We start from the raw sequence: 18,283 nt of genomic DNA, 5'->3' as shown, positions 1-18,283 counted from the left end.
TATTTATACTAACTTCAGAGTTCTGTTTCCTGTCTTTTCTTCTGTGAGGGGAGGAGCTAACCATGAGTAAATGCTGCCATGATTGATCAGGAAATACATATGCCCACAGAACAGGCTGAATTTGACTACATATACTGAGTTAGTGTTCTTTTGACTCTGTTTGGGAATAAGCAGCTTTGTGCCTTTACTTATTAGTCTATTCCTCTTGCCAAACATATCTGCCAAAAGTCTCTGTTGCCTAATCTTTTATGCCACAGAACGATACAGTTAGATCAAGTATTGGGTATGTTGGCGTATACTCCTTTACTTCCAAAGCCTTGTGTATACAATATAGACATTTTTTGGTATTTTGCATTTCCACGCTTGGTGGAAACACTGAAAACACTGAGGATATTTTCTGTAAGTTTAGGCAAGCAAATTACATGTTGCACTTTGTCTTTCCTTTTGCAACACATTTTTCTACCTTGTATAGACAATTCAGTGACCAATGCTCACCATTTCTGTAAAATTATTATTTAATTCTTGGAAGAAAGTTGTGAAAATCCCCTACATTCCTGGATATTACCAGAAAAATTTGGGGAGGAGATAAGGAGATCGTAAGTGCCTTATATACTATAGGTGGAGGTACATTAGGCAGTGGTTACATAATTGGAGAAGCCTCTGGTTGTAAATGAGCCATCCTAGTAAGGAGCGTGCTAAAAGCCTGTGCAAATTGATCTATACGGTGATCATTCTTTCACAAGCTGCTATGTGCTGACACAATTCTGCCGGATCTATGCCCATGTCCAGCACGCAGTACTGTGTCCCACCTAGGCCTAAGGATAATGTATAACCGGACCTTAGAATGGCCAGACTTAACATCTCCAAGAATAGTCAAAATACTAGTCGAGGTCAGGGACATTTTTATGTGCGGATGAATACGTGACAATTTACCCCCTTCACCTTGTCAAACTCTCCCTGCCATGGATACCCCTTTACTCACCTTGTCACAGTCACCAGCTGAAGACATTCCTCATACACAGTCAGGGTAAACATAGCTTTGCCATAAACACAATGCACAATGGCTACAGGCAGACCATCATACACACTTCAAGCAGCTACCCCATACACATACGGTCCCAGAGAAAAACGCAAACATGCTCACAGAGACATACATTCACACATACAAGGATACTCTCTGTCAGACCCACTCTCAGGCACATACACAGGTAAACCGTGCATCAATGTGTATATGTGACAGTGTGCATGTATTGCACTTTTTTTGTTAGTGGGGTCTCATGTTTGAATTTCGCCTAAGGCTTCATAAAGTCTAGAGCCTCCTCTGCTGCCCTATTATTGTCCAATTCTCACACATAGTGGGGAACCAATTCCAATGTACTGGTTGAAAGATAGACTACAAAATGGATTGCCCTCAATTGTTCCAAAATGCTTTACAGCATTGATAAACTAGAGTTCCACTACTGGCTGATATCCTTGTTGCAGATGGTCTGTGAGGAGCCATGTTTTCTCTTGTTCCTGCCATAAGAGTTGGTAGCCTTCATACTATGGTGGAAATGTCTGGCAATTCTCCTATGATGGCCAAGCATGTCAGTAAAGTTTGACTTCTTCCTCTACGACCACCATATCAAAGCACACAAAGTGGGCTACAGAAAGTGTGCATCAAGGAGAAGAAGGCATGCTGACCAGTAGGACCCCAAAATCACAAAATCAACTAAATCAGATGGGATGATAATGGGAAGTCCAACTGTCCCTGTTCAACCTACCTCAGGTGACTACTGCCACTATTCTTAACATCCCCCTACTCTGCCAGAGGGTAGCAGTAGTTGAAAACGTACTGCTGCTGCTGCTGCTGTTGTACACTTTTCTATTGCCTTTAATTGCAGTGGTTTTATGCTGCCTTATATGTGTGTTAAACAATGGGTTTCTGCTTAGTAGATTTACTACTACTGTAAATGTTTGTGCTTGGCTTTTTCACCTTAAGATTAAATGCAACAGTGCACTACACAGTTGCACAATACACAACAGCCAGTGCAAAATATACAGTTAAATAAATAAAAAAGCCTTTAAAATTGATTCTTCAATTAAATCCCCCCCCCCCTATTTGGTTCAGTCCAGTGTTGCGGCAGTAGCATAAGTATAAAGATGAGGTACAGCATCCTTGAAAAATCTGTTTTAAAAGCCTTTTTCAGGGGACGGGGCCTAACCGCCGAGCAGACTGGTCGCACCTAACCAGAGCTCCAGGCAAGCACCGATAAATAAGCGATTCACCCTTAACAGATCACGCCTAAATTGCTGAACTAACGTGGCACAATAGCAGTGTGACCCCGGGGCTCCTTTAGCCGGTACAACGGACCCCGAGAAGCAATATGAAGCGGAGAAAGGGTTGCGGCCTACCAGCGAGTACAGGCACGGGAGAGGCGGCCGACCTCCACGCCAGCGACTCTGCAGGAAAACACTGCCGCACCCAAGACCCTGTTTACCCCCCCTAGCCGGTGAAGGATATCCCGGCACAACCAAGCGACTAATACCAGCGAAACGCACCTGATTCAAGCACAATACACCGCAACACAGTCATGGTCAAAATGGCGACCGCCACGCGGACAACGCGAGGACTGCTGGACAATTATGAACAGCGGCTGGACGCACTATTTGAAGAGCTCTGGCAGAAACTGTGGAGCAGAAGGCCACACGCTGAGGGGGTGACCGACAAGAAGCAGCACTCACCTCCCGATGGCGGGAAATGCAGAATGGGTAAACTACGGAAAACCCGACAAGCCCCTGCACCTCGGAAGCAGGAGAAGCAGAGAGACAGCCAGAAGGCTACAATCCACTCAGTGCCGTCTGCTGCTCACCTCGGCCCTCCAAGAATGAGACAACGTCCCACGGGAGGTTTGCGATCCAAGAAACCGGCCAAAGCCGCCAAGCGACTACAACCCAAGCGTAGGCCCCCCTACGATACTCTCAACGGAGCCGAGGAGACCTCGGGGCACCTTACAGCTCGGAGAACCCAGCCATGCCACCTTGACGGCCTAAACGGATTGTTCAAGGGCCCCAGCCGTTTACAGACTGACCGACTCTCACCCCGGCCGGAAAATCGTGGACATTGCACACAAGAAAGGTGGAAGCCCAGCAGGGGAATCGGATGACTGCTTAAGCTGCCAGAGCTGGATGTCAGCCGTAATGTGTCTTTGGACAGGGACTCTAACCAAGGATACAAACAACCCAGCACACAAAAGCAAAAATGATAGCAAGTTAAAAAAGTTAAAACTGTTGTGTTATTAATCCCACTTAAGATTAGCTGTCTTCTCCACTCCACACGTAATGCATAATAGTTTAGTCTAAATTAATACTATGTCAGAGGCATCCCAGTTGCATGCATGTTTTATGCTTACCCAACGTGGACTAAATATTGTAACTTAAATTACCATAAGCGATGACTTTGCTTCTTAGTTTAACAAGTTATATCTATTCTATTGTTGCATAATACTCGACAGGCCCCATAGGAAGTCTAGCATATTACAATCTTCACTAATTGCTATACCAGATCCTGTGTGATTTTTCTATACGTAATTTAGCCAGAGATCGCTTAAGTCACGCTAAATTACGCTTGCTTCATGCTAACATATGCAATCCTGATCTTATTATGGGGGAGACGGCATCTTAACGGCTTTGTCGGCGAAGCTTACGCCCTAAGTGCCCAACAGCATACAAACCACAAATGCCGATGTACTCAGTGTTAAGCATCGATTATCTTGTTTTGTATTATCTTCTTTTAATTAATCATATTTTGACAACTTAACCATTTAGGCAAGCAAGAGATACGAAGTGAAAGCTGTCTTCCCTACTTACCATATTTCTAAGCCTAACCTCATTTTATACAAGTTCGACCTAGCTTGCTTAAAATGTATACACTAATGTTTATATTAGTCGGTAATCATATAGGCTTTTCGTGCAAAGCTGTTTTTTTTCTTTTCTCTAGTAACGTAACCTGTGCACTGACTCTCATGTCACACTCTTGTTACACAATTAGCATGTACTTAATTGAACAGCCTTGTTTATATTATGATTGTATAGTACAGGTTTTTCCTTCTTTGTCACTCTTCTGAAATCTCTTCCCTGACATGTGCATCTTACTAACTCACTTAACTAAACGAGAACATAAACTGTTAAAATATAGATCTCATTATCCTAAAAATTTGTGCTGTTTTACATATGCCATGATGATGTCTTTCTCTTATGTCATTATTGTACTTGCCCATGCTGTCGTGGCTGTGCAAGCTCTTCTGTTATAACATGCACAACAAAAATAAAGAATTAAAAAAATAAAAAGCCTTTTTTCTTTTTTTTTTATTCTTTTTTTTTTTGGTATGCAGGTAGGTACAACAGTACCTGTATCGCCATAACAGCGTCAGCAGGATCGATTCACATAGTCATATTAGAACAATAATGTGGCATGTTAGGTATGCATACATTTTTAAAGTGGAAAAAAAAAAAGGTGACGATAACATAAACAAGCTTTGAACAGTATGGTTTAAGCTAAAGTAGTATAGCTCGCTTGAGGTGACATGTGTGTCGCTTCTAATGTCAGGCATATAAAGATCTATAAGTCACATGAGTAGAAGTAATTGCTGGTACAAAACAGGTTAAACAATGAAGACTTCGCTTTATAGGTGTTAACATGGCAAACTGATCTGTGTTATACTGGAGGAGTGTAAGCATTTCTTTGTAAAGCTGCTAAATTGTATAGCTGGGGAGGGTTACAGCAGGCACTAGGTATGTGTATAATGGACATAATATGTATATGCTTCAGTAGTAGGCAGCCTGTATGCGATGAGACAAGTGGGTATATTATGCACTTTATGTACACGAGTGTCATAAGCTGCTGTTAGAATATAATGTGTGCCTGTGTGGTACAAAGTTATAACAAATTAGTTAAGCATTTCTAGTGCTAGGCATGCATGCTTGACTCTTGAATATGCTATGTAAACGAAAATAAAAAGCATGGTTAACGGTGAACATAAAGTAAAACGTTCAGGCAGTGCATATTTCGGTGGAGAGTAAAAGTAACAACAAACAGAACGACATTGATAGTTACAGCCCTTTCAGGAAGACCGTGCGTTGTCTCCATGTAGGAACGCAGTCTGTCTCCGGTGTAGACTGCCTTGGTTAGCCGATTCTGGCTCTGGAGGCTGGACAGATGAGCCATGTGCAGGGTTGGTGCTGCGGCCATGTTCCGTCGCCTGTTTGACCTGGAGGGGCTCTTCGCCCGTGTCTTTTGCCGGTAGAGATCTGTGCTTCATGTAGGTAGGCCTTGTGGCTGTCATCTCGAGTCCGTGAGTGCGGAGATGTGCTGTGCTGGCTGGAGGGTTCCGACGTTGCCGAGAGGAGAGTGAGTCGAGTGGGCTTGGTGATCTCGCTTTTCTGCGTGTGAGTGCTGGGTTCTGAGAGGCAAGTCTCTGATTCCCGCCATTTGGAGATCCGAGGCAGGCTCAGTCTGGGTGCCGTTTTGGGTGCTCGGGGTGGGCATCTAATCAGGTGGCGTCGGGTGGACGGGCAGATCCATGCCGCCACTCTTCGCATTGCTAGCTTGAAATGCCGACCCTTGATACGGAGCCCTGTCCCCATGATGGTATATAGTCTGTCAAAGAACTCCAGGGTTTGCCATCTTGGCTGTCAGGCCCACCCCCCGCCTTTTTTCTTTTTACTATGTGCATCAGTGTTAATTTTGCTTCAGTGTTAATTTTGTCGACTAACAATTTTAATCAACTAACATTTTGGCGATTTAATCGACTAAAACTAAAACAATTCAGATGAGTAAAATATGACTAAAACTAATATGGCATTTTAGTAAAAAGTCTATGGATAAAACTAAATAGGAATTTGCTGCCACAATTAACACTGGTGTGCATTGTAGTGTTTGTTTCTCCTTAAAGTCATACACAACCAGCAGTAGTAAATCCACTAAGCAGGAACCCATTTTTCAACACAATCATCTATTTTGGCATAATAAAGTTGTGTTAGTTTACACAATATACACACATAACCCCATTTTTATTTTAATTACTACACTACATCATAATAAAAAAATTAATCAGCATCTTAACACCACTTCTTTGGCCATGAGTATTGCTCACACCTACTTCACCATCGCCACCGCAAACAACACTAGAGGAAATACCACCTATAAGTAGTTGTATTCAGCCTTCAGGGACTGGCATGTCCTTTATGTCCAATGCACAGCCCAGGAGGTATTTATTTTTCCCTCAGCTTTTCTATGCTGCAGTTGGTGTCTCAAGGTCTAAAATAGCATAAGAAACTGTAGCAGCAGAGTCAGCTAAGACCACAAGTAGTAGCAGCATGTTTGTAAAGCATGCAGGGCTTCCACAAACACAGGCTGAGGTGATATTTAGCAGCATCAACATCAGGACTAGTATAACTTGCACTAGACCTTCAAGACCACCCAAGAAGCAACTAATGGAAAAATCAAGCTAGTTTGCTGGGGCCATTAGAGACATCCTTCATTGAATACATCCAGCAGAGTACTGACGTAGTGTCCCCAATGTCTGGTCTTGGTGATGATTCTAATTAGGATATCTCTCTTTCCCCAATGGCTGCAGACATAGTTTATTTACTTCTGGCCCAGGAGGAACTCAACTATGATACAGAGGAATTATAAGAGGAGAGTCTGGAGGTCTAGCAAGTCTGTTAAACTCTTTGTAGAAATACATTTATTTTTTGTTTTGCTGTGTGCATTGTGAAATGTGTGATTCTTCAATGATGCAAAGAGCTAGTAGTGGCATTGAAGCACATTGCAAATCAAATTATATTTTTCTTTTAAGAAATATAAAATAACACAACTCACTATATTTCTCTCAAATCAGTGAATCAATGTTAATGTAAGTGGCACTGTTAGAGGTTAGGCACAGGAGTAACTTAACCAATCTCACATCAGGATTAATGACCCAAGCTATCAACCATTCAAAGTTGATGTAAGTTGCTAGGGTAGTGGCTAGGCACAGCAGTAACCTAACTATATCACCAGTATCACACTAAATTAAAAAGGTTTTATCCCACTCCAAAACAGGTACAGCAATGGTAAGACCAATCACTGTCTGCTGGTCTGTCTCCTTCTGAAATGAAAGTGTTTGGAAGAATCCTGCTTGGAAACATCTCTATATTTTCTACTGCTCCTCCATTTGTTCCCCTCGGTAGGTTACTTCTCAGTCGATCTGTGAACAAAATCAGCATTTAGTGGCTGTACCCTAACAATCAATAAGAAAAAAAAATTCTACTCCTCTTGATTGGACAGGCGATACAGCCCACCTTACCTCTTGTCTATCATGGCAAATTAAGTCCTCAATTCAATTTTGTTAAATAAGCTTTTCAAATGATTTAATATTTTGATTAAACTTTAAAAGAAAAATTTCAAACTATTATGATATTGAAAAATGTACTATGTAAAAAAAAATTAATAATATATAAAAAAAAATAATAATATATAAAAATAATTCAAAATATTACAAAGTTAAAATATTTTTTTAAAAATATTTAATAATTTTAAAACTTTATCCAAAAATATTAAATTCAACAATATTGAATCAAGGCGCTTATTTTGGTGCTTATTTATCCCCCCAATAAATCAACTTCTCCATTTTCTCCACTTTTTTGTTGCGCCATGGCCAAGACTCAGAATCACAAAATAAATGAAATGGCTTGTCTATTGTTTGTGTTATTTATTTCACCATTGGGAGTTACAAACTTGTGAAATGCGAACAAAATCTAGTTCACAAGTCTAATTCATAGGTATTGTATACTGTATAGTAATTATAGTACCATTAACTAGTATTGTATATTTAACCAATGTAAATAAACATAAACAACGTTGTTATTATGCTAGGTTTCAAAATGTCTGAAAAATGAAAGCTAAATGTGATCTGACTCGCTTTGCTGCTTAAATCATTATTTTTACAATCTTATATTTGTCAGTGTTGGAATACAAATTGAATGCATGCATTCTCTTATGCAGACTTTCCTGGTACAACCAGAGGTCATGACAGACAGTGTAACTTAGCAACGAGTTTTGCTCAGGAATTAATTTCGCAGTTTTACGCATACAAATTTCTTTCGTTAACAGTATAATGGCATGACTATTTCTTTTTGACATTGAAAAGTGAACAAGATTTGAACATACACTGCATTTGAGCCAATTAAAATGACTCAGCATGTTGAGTGCTGACGTACAATGAATTATATTTTGATTAAATATATTTTACAAGTGCCATAACCAACTTGTGGTCATTTACATATTTAAAGGAAAACTTTAATCTGAGAAATACAACAACAAAATCATTAAGCTAGCGTGTAAGATTACCTGTATTTCGCTGCCGCTTGTCGCTTAGCATGCGTCATTTTCTCATCTTTACGAATACATTGTGACCTTTCCAGGTCCATGACAATGCTGTTAATTGTCCTGGAGTAATTTCTGACACTGAAATCTCCGTACCCGCGTAATTTTATAGATCTTTACCATGTGTAATAATAATAACGAAAGAGCAACCTGCATCAATCCAGCGACAATGTGCGTGCATGTTCTGGGTTCCCAATTACTTTGGCCTGTTTATGGTTACTCCTTATGGTATGTTAAACCCAGCCACTGCAAAGAAACAGTAAACTCTCATACCTAGTTGCCTAGCTAAGGGTAAATTCATATATTGCATGTTGGGGTTTCATACCATGGTGATTTCTAAAAATGTTAAATGATGCAAACTTACAGAATTATAAGAATTATATATTTTTTTGTTTGTTACTAGGATTAAGAATATTCAGCATATTGCTTCATTAAAAGAACACTATAGTCACCAAAACAACTTTAGACTAATGTAGCAGTTTTAGTGCCTGCAGTCTCACTGCTTAATTCTATTTATTTAATTATAAAATATTTTACCAGGATGGATGCATTGAGATTTCTCTCGTTTTCAAGTATGTCCTGGGTCCACAAAACATGGCATTGTTACAATAGGATACAATATTACAAAATACAATATACAAACATATATATATATATATATATATATATATATATATATATATATATATATATATATATATATATATATATATATATATATATATATATAGAAGGCTTGGCCTGTAATTGTGGGAGGCACTTAAGTTCCCTATTTAAACCCGGTGAGCCCCTGCTTACCTGTCTTCGACGATCTCGGAAGTGCTTCAGTGTACTTCCGGGTCACAGATCAGTGACGTCAGTTTTCCCGCCCGCCGGCAGCCCGGTTCAAACGCTCTGCGGCTGTATTTGTGAGTATAACGCTTTTGCCTTACACGGACGGCATCGAAAACGTAAGTTTAGCCCTGTCGCTCACGGGCTCGGCTTTTCTCCGCTCCTGCTTCTCTCGGTCAGTGTAACACGTTCTGTTACACTTACACCTCGTAGTCTCGTTTAGCCGGACCGGGTTGCCATACGTTTTCGTTCAGATTGGTGCAATACCTTCATTCCGTTTCATTTTCGTGGATAGTGTTCACATTGTTAGCAATAATTTAAGTAGTTACGTTTCTAAGTGGGGTTAAGACGGTTTTATTTGTTGTCTCGCCCAGTATTCTAATCTTCTGTCCTAAAGTGCTTTTATATGGTCCCCTTAAAGATATAAATAGAATAAATAGATTGAATAGGGGGAATATTATTTACATTGATTTAATGGCTGTTATGTCCTATTTTTCTGTTATAGTCCTTACTAGTACTGACACTTCTCGCAAGTGGCCCTTCGCGGGTATACGTGTTCGCAGCATTGTTAAAGAGGTAGGCCTCTATGTCACCCAGTCATTGTGTGTATATTGTGAATAAATAGTACGTTTCATAAGTAGGTCACGTTTCTTTCCCTTTAGTTCCGTTGGTTCCCTTCAGGATAAATATTCCTTTATTAGGTCAAGTAAAGTGTTCATTCCTCAGCAGGTATGTTAATTCTGTGTCCTGGGGGGGGGGGTTTGAGGACTAGTTGTAGTTCTCCCGCCAACTTAGGTATGTTCCCATAGGCCTCTTTGCCTATAAGTTAGTGGTCCCGCAAGGCATAAGGTCAGCCCTTACGTTCGGAGGTTCAGGCCAATCGTCCCAACGCTTAGCTATAGCCTTGCTTCAAAACTTAGTTAGGGCCTCACCCGTCACGGCCAAACGTTTTACTTTCTTTTACGTGTCACCGAGAGGCCAACACCCCGCCACCCACCTCAGTGGCACCAAGGCCCCACGAGCCAAATCATAGATAGTGCCTCTCATAGCCACTTGGCAAATAGTTAGGGCCTCATCTGCCACCAACGTAAGCTAGTTAATACAATTTCGCCTATGGGCACTATTCTAGTAAGCGGGGTCCCTCCAGCTATTCACATTTCAGTACTAACTCATCCTCTCTGCCCCCCTTAGAATGTCCAACGCTTCGGTACTAGAGGACAATCTGTCGGTTACCAGCACCCCTCTCAGGTCGGGCACGCAGAGAAGGCAACCAATCCCTCCAAGTCTAGCTTCCAGCTATCGCTCCTGGACTATCCCTAAGATTACCGCTGAACTCAAAAAGAGGAATATCCCTTATCCAGCTTCAGCCAGGAAAAATGAACTTTTTCGTTTGTTGAACTCTACTGAGGATAACGAAAGGCCTGGCCCCAGTTCGGAGGTTAACGTACTTAATAGCCTGGCTGAGTTACACGCCATGATGGCCTCCCTAGTGTCCTCAGTTGCCACTATTAATAATAGATTGGATAACCTGGAAGCCAATAATGTTCCTACAGTCCCCGAGCTTCCCGGGCCGGTTGCCCAACCCACGCCCGCCCCAAGAGGTAACGATAACCCTCACAGGCGAAGAAAGCCACTAACGTTATCAATCCTATTCACCTAATACCGCAGACTCTGAGACGTGACATCATAGAAGGAAGGATGTCAACTTGGCCTCACTACTGATAGCGGCTCAAGACGTGGTAGAGAACAGGGCGTACACGTTTGAGGATCTATCAGTAGTAATGAGGGCCAGAGATCCTAGGTTGAATAGGAAACTTAACATTCCCGAGTTTGTCTTGGCATTTGGTCTGTACAGAGACGTTATCTGTACAGCTTTTCCCCTCCGCAGAGAGGAGTTAGACGTATATCTACACAAGGTGATAGAGCTAGCTTATAAGTACGGGGGCTTTGCCTTTTACGACTATCACAAGTCGTTCTCCTCCAGGTCAGCCGCTTCATTGTCTCAGTATAATACAGTCACGGACTGGGGACAGCTAGACACGGAATTATTTCTTATGCATTTCGCAGGTCTCAAAACCCCTTCCTGTGCCATATGCTCGTCTGCAGCTCACTCGATTAATTTCTGTCCCGAAAATGTAGCTATCCCCTCTACCAGTAACGCCAACTCCGATTTTCAGTCCACCTCTAACCAGAAGGATATAAGAGACAAGTTAGGCAGGCCAATCGTGTTCTTGGGCAAAGCTCAGGTCTGCAATAATTTTAATGCTGGGGGTTGTAGTTATAGTGCTTGTAGACTGCTGCATGTGTGCTCGCTTTGTTTCAGGGCACATGCCAAGACAATGTGCCCTAACAAATTGTACCCTAAAAAGGCATCCACTCCAATAAACGTTCCGGTTTTGCAACATTACCTGTCTAATCATCCTTCTTTACATCTGGTGGAATTTCTCACGTCAGGGTTCACTCACGGGTTTCACACAGGCTTTGTCTCTCTCCCCTCAGGCACCTTGGAATGCCCCAACCTTCAGTCAGCTCTCACAGACCCCGACACCGTACAACAACTCTTACAGAAAGAAGTAGATAACGGCTTCATGCTAGGCCCTTTCACTACTCCTCCTTTCTCCTCATGGAGAACTAACCCTTTAGGTATCGCCACTGGGAAGTTTAACAACAAAAAGAGACTAATTATTGACTTTTCTGCACCACACGCCTCTCCCACACCTAGCCTGAATGCACTAATCCCGTCAGAAGATTTTTCTCTTCAGTACGCCAGAATTGATGATGCCATTCAAGCTATTATTAACTCCGGGAAGGCAGCCTGGTTAAGTAAGTCAGATATTACTAACGCCTTCAAGTTACTTCCCATTCATCAATCACTCTGGCATCTGCATGGAGTTAAGTGGCAAGACAACTACTATTTCGCTACCAGGCTTACTTTCGGCTCCAAAAGTAGCCCCAAGTTATTTGACCTGTTCGCCGAAACATTGACTTGGCTTCTCCTGAACTTCTGCAGATGTCCAGTTGTCATTCATTATCTAGATGACTTCCTCACTATCGAACCACACCACTGCACCCCACGCAGCCTGAATCACATGCTCACTCTCTTCAAAGATTTAGGTGTCCCCGTAGCCCAGGACAAAACTGAAGGTCCCAAAACCGAGATTACTTTCCTGGGGATTACACTCAATTCTGTCACCATGCACGCCAGCCTGCCCCAGGAGAAGGTAGACCGAATTCTGTCTTACATTAGCACCTGCATGTCACAAGGCACTTGCACCAGGAAACAGTTACAGTCACTTTTAGGTTCACTTAATTTCGCCATGAGAATAATTCCACAGGGTAGGTCTTTCATTTCCAGAATCCTTTCATTTTTGCACGGTCTCCCTGACGATGACTCCACTACACCCTTAGACGAGTCAGCTACAGCTGATCTAAGAATGTGGCAGCTGTTCCTTTCCTCGTGGAATGGCAGGTCGCTGTTTGTTCCCCCCGTTTCCGATGATTCCCCAGTACTCTGGACTGACGCTTCAGGTGCCATTGGTTATGCGGCCATATTTGGCGACGAATGGCTTTACGACTCCTGGCCGATCGAAACCACATCACTCGAGAGTTTCAGTACCACCTCCTCACTTTTCGAGATCTACCCTATCGTAGCAGCAGCATTCACGTGGGGGGTAGAGTGGAGAGGGCAGTCAGTCAGGTGTTTTTGTGATAACTTAGCTACCTGTAATATCATTAACAAGGGCCGCTCTCAGTCCCTCACGATCATGAACCTGGTCAGGAGACTCACTTGGCTAGCAGCTAATCTCCAGTTCTGCATTTCCTGTGTTCACGTCCCAGGTATACAAAATACTGCCGCTGATGCTCTGTCACGATTCAATTTGCAGGAGTTCTTCAGACTGCATCCAACGGCTACCCAGCGACCCAGGGTACCGCCAAAGTTCGAAGACCTGGTAATGCGTTAAGCTCGCTCTTACATCTAAGCGGCACGCTTGCTCAGGCGGGTTTATCCCTTAACACAAGGAAAGCTTATCACAGAGCATATGAACTGTTTATGTGTTTTCTTCGTAATTACTGTATAATAAATGTTTTTTCTGTTGAAACTATGGTTGCTTTCACAACTTTTTGCCACTTTTCTCTTAATCTAGCTTACAACACAATCAAACTCTACTTAACGGGAGTCCAACACTACATGTTAACCTCCTTTCCCAACAAGTCTCCTTTCCTAACTTCCTACCCTATTAAAAGTGTCCTCAAAGGCATTCATAATTTGTCAGTACACATACCCACTAAACGCCTTCCCATAGATAGTAAGCTATTTAAGAATATATCCGATATACTCGACACGTCCCCTTTCGAACATATCACAAACCTCGTTATCAAATCAGCGGCTTATTTAGCCTTTTATGGTTTCTTGAGACCCAGAGAGTTCACTGTAGAGAGAGCATCTGACTTCAGCTCGTGCCTCCAAAAGAAACACTTAGTTAAAAATCTAGACCACTACACGTTGTCCGTTACTCGTACCAAAACAAGCCAAACAGGCCCACCAGTGGAAATGAACTTTTATCCCACTTCGACCAAATGGTGTCCCGTCAGTGTTTTGGATAAACTAGTAGCATCCCAAGCTAATTCCGTTCCCGATTGCCCACTTCTAGCTATACTAGGGAAACCCCTAACCACTAAAATCTTCATGCTTTACATACGCACCCTTTTACTCCGGGTGGGACAAAACCCACGTTCATTTTCGGGCCATTCTTTTCGCATTGGAGCAGCCACAGCTGCCTCAAGTAATCATGTACCAACACACATAATTAAAAATATGGGGAGGTGGAAATCATCCGCATACAACAGATACATCCCCAATCCAGAGAAAGAGATAAGGCTGGCTTTCTGTGATATGACTAAATGATGTATCGCTTAATAAACGCATTTTTGTCTTAATGGTTCTTATTTTTGCCCTCTTTTACAGGCCTAACCCTACGTCAGTTTCGGCACACCTCAACTGACTTGCTATTAAGGAACTACTTATTTTAACCCTGTTTTCCTTACGTCCTCGGAATGTGCCGTACACAAATAGAAGGCTTGGCCTGTAATTGTGGGAGGCACTTAAGTTCCCTATTTAAACCCGGTGAGCCCCTGCTTACCTGTCTTCGACGATCTCGGAAGTGCCCCTCCCACCGCACCCTCAATTTTATAATTTTACCTAGGTGGGCCCTCTTTTACAGGCCTAACCTTACGTCAGTTTCGGCACACCTCAACTGACTTGCTATTAAGGAACTACTTATTTTAACCCTGTTTTCCTTACGTCCTCGGAATGTGACGTACACAAATATATATATATATATATATATATATATATACACATAGTGTTCAAGTAGAGATTGTAGCCGTATTAGTCCAGTGATGTAGATGTAAAAAACAGATACAATTCGTATCTTGTAATACCTTTTTTATTGGACTAACAGAATTTTTTAATGACAAGCTTTCGGGATAACCTCCCTTTCTCAAGTCTGAAGCATTTCTGAGCAAGACGACACATAGAATTCAAAGTTGAGTTGTGATATAGGGGTTAAAGCGACATGAGTGTAGATAAGACACAGGTTTGGTAGAAAATAGACACCATCTTTGTAGAGGGTCATAAATATCTTTCTGAAGAGCAGAGTGAGGGGGGAGAGAGGGAAAAGAAAAACAAACAAGCAGACAGTGCAGAGGATGGTACACTTTATACATGCACACACACATAAATGTGTATATGTGAACGCATAAACACATGTACATATACATAAACACATATACATACATGCACATGAACTCATATACACAAATATAAATGCACAGAAATATATATATATACCGTATATACTCGAGTATAAGCCGACCCGAATATAAGCCGAGGCCCCTAATTTTATCCCAAAAAACTGGGAAAACTTATTGACTCGAGTATAAGACTAGGGTGGGAAATGCAGCAGCTACTGGTAAATTTCTAAATAAAATTAGATCCTAAAAAAAATATATTAATTGAATATTTATTTACAGTGTGTGTATAATGAATGCAGCGTGTGTGTATGAGTGCAGCGTGTGTGTATGAGTGCAGTGTGTGTATGAGTGCAGTGTGTGTGTGCATGAATGCAGTGTGTGTGTGCATGAATGCAGTGTGTGAATGCAGTGTGTGCAGGGCCGGTGCAAGGATATTTGCCGCCGTAGGCAAAAAAAAATTTGCCGCCCCCTCCCCCCCCCATATGTCCTGACTTCCCCTCCTCCTCCCTCAGTGGTCCTTACCTCCCCACGCCCGTGTTCATTCACCCCCCCCCCAGTGGTCCTGACTCACCCCTCCCCTAGTGGTCCTTACCCTCCCCTCCCCTAGTGGTCCTTACTTCCCCCTCCCTCTCATAGTGGTCCTTATCCCCCTTCTCCCTCCCATAGTGTTCCTTATCCCCCCCATCCCTCCCATAGTGGTCCATATACCCCCCCCTCCCTCCCATAGTGGTCCTTATACCCCCCTCCCTCCCATAGTGGTCCTTATCCCACCCCCTCCCTCCCATAGTGGTCCTTATACCCCCCCTCCCTCCCATAGTGGTCCTTATACCCCCCTCCCTCCAATAGTGGTCCTTATCCCCCCCTCCCTCCCATAGTGGTCCTTATCCCCCCCTCCCTCCCATAGTGGTCCTTATACCCCCCTCCCTCCCATAGTGGTCCTTATCCCCCCCTCCCTCCCATAGTGGTCCTTATCCCCCCCCTCCCTCCCATAGTGGTCCTTATACCCCCCCTCCCTCCCATAGCGGTCCTTATACCCCCCTACCTCCCATAGTGGTCCTTAACCCACCCCTCCCTCCCATAGTGGTCCTTATACCCCCCCCTCCCATAGTGGTCCTTATACCCCTTTTTTTGTTATTATTAATTTTTTTTATTATTATTATTTTTTTATTATTATTTCTTATTTTATTTATATTTTTTTTTTCGTCCCCCCTCCCTGCTTGATATATGGCAGGGAGGGGGGCTCTCCTTCCCTGGTGGTCCAGTGGCAGTTCAGTGGGGGGGAGAGGGGGGCTGGCAGAGCTGTAACTTACCTGTCCTGCAGCTCCTGTCAGCTCTCTCCTCCTCCGCGCCGTCCGTTCTGCTCTTCTGTCAGCTCCCAGTGTAAATCTCGCGAGAGCCGCGGCTCTTGCGAGACTTACACTGGGAGCTGACCGAGGTGCTGACCGGACGGCGCAGAGGAGGAGAGAGCTGACAGGAGCTGCAGGACAGGTAAGTTACAGCTCTGCCAGCCCCCCTCTCCCCCCAGTCTGTATTATGGCAATGCAAATTGCCATAATACAGACCTTGACTCGAGTATAAGCCGAGTTGGGGTTTTTCAGCCCAAAAAATGGGCTGAAAAACTCGGCTTATACTCGAGTATATACGGTAAGCATACATGCATATGAGTATGGGAAAGCATAGGTTAACACATAGTACTTGGTATATAGATAGAATAAACATATAGGAATGCATTTTAAAGTGTTGGTACATATGACAGAATAGTAAGATAATGCTGGGAGAGTGTTCATGTAAAGTGTTGGTAGTGGGACAGGAATCCCAAATCAATATTTAGTCCTCTATTCTTGCTGTTAAACCATTTAATCATTCTGGCTTCAAAGGCTTTTCTTTCCTGGGTATTTTTAAAACCCCCTTCAGTATTTTGATTTTTAGGTGAGTGGCCAGGCTGGGTAAAGTGGTGTCCCACAGGAGTGCAGTAGGATTCTTCTTTGTGGTGTTTAATAGAGTGTCTGTGCATATTCATTCTGCCATTTAATGGATGGGTGGTTTCCCCAATGTAGCATCCTAGGTGGCATTTTATGCATTGAATCATGTATACCACATTGCTGGATGTGCAGGAGTATGAACCTTTAATGCTGTGGGTTTTATTGTTGTGTGTGGCTATGTTGTCTGTGCATATGTGCTGACACAGTTTGCAGCGAGGTTTTTTGCATTGACTGGTCCCATTTTCTTCATTCTTACCATCAGTGGGCAGCTTCCTGTTGATTAATTTTTGTTGGAGGTTTGGTGGTTGTCTGAAGGCCAAAATGGGTGTTTCAGGGAAAATGTTTTTCAGAGTCTCATCTTCTGTTATCATCTGTCTCATCATCGCATATGCTCTGATCCTAATGACCGTAATTCCCATCTAAATGTACTCTCCCAATCTATGAGACAGAAAGGCTACAAACCAAAGACTATTACCAAACAAATCAACTCTGCTGTAAAAACGCCACGCACGCGCCTGCTACGGTACAGAGAGAAAAAAATATCCACACGAGTGCCACTTGTGGTCACTTACAACCCAGCTCTTGAGGAAATACGGAAAATCATCAGAGACCTACAACCAATATTAACAGAAGATGAGACTCTGAAAAACATTTTCCCTGAAACACCCATTTTGGCCTTCAGACAACCACCAAACCTCCAACAAAAATTAATCAACAGGAAGCTGCCCACTGATGGTAAGAATGAAGAAAATGGGACCAGTCGATGCAAAAAACCTCGCTGCAAACTGTGTCAGCACATATGCACAGACAACATAGCCACACACAACAATAAAACCCACAGCACTAAAGGTTCATACTCCTGCACATCCAGCAATGTGGTATACATGATTCAATGCATAAAATGCCATCTAGGATGCTACATTGGGGAAACCACCCATCCATTAAATGGCAGAATGAATATGCACAGACACTCTATTAAACACCACAAAGAAGAATCCTACTGCACTCCTGTTGGACACCACTTTACCCAGCCTGGCCACTCACTGAAGGACCTAAAAATCAAAATACTGAAGGGGGTTTTTAAAAATACCCAGGAAAGAAAAGCCTTTGAAGCCAGAATGATTAAATGGTTTAACAGCAAGAATAGAGGACTAAATATTGATTTGGGATTCCTGTCCCACTACCAACACTTTACATGAACACTCTCCCAGCATTATCTTACTATTCTGTCATATGTACCAACACTTTAAAATGCATTCCTATATGTTTATTCTATCTATATACCAAGTACTATGTGTTAACCTATGCT

This window comes from Pelobates fuscus, chromosome 4, assembly GCF_036172605.1.
Source record: "Pelobates fuscus isolate aPelFus1 chromosome 4, aPelFus1.pri, whole genome shotgun sequence".
Lineage (NCBI taxonomy): Eukaryota > Metazoa > Chordata > Amphibia > Anura > Pelobatidae > Pelobates > Pelobates fuscus.
This window is presented reverse-complemented; position numbering follows the sequence as displayed.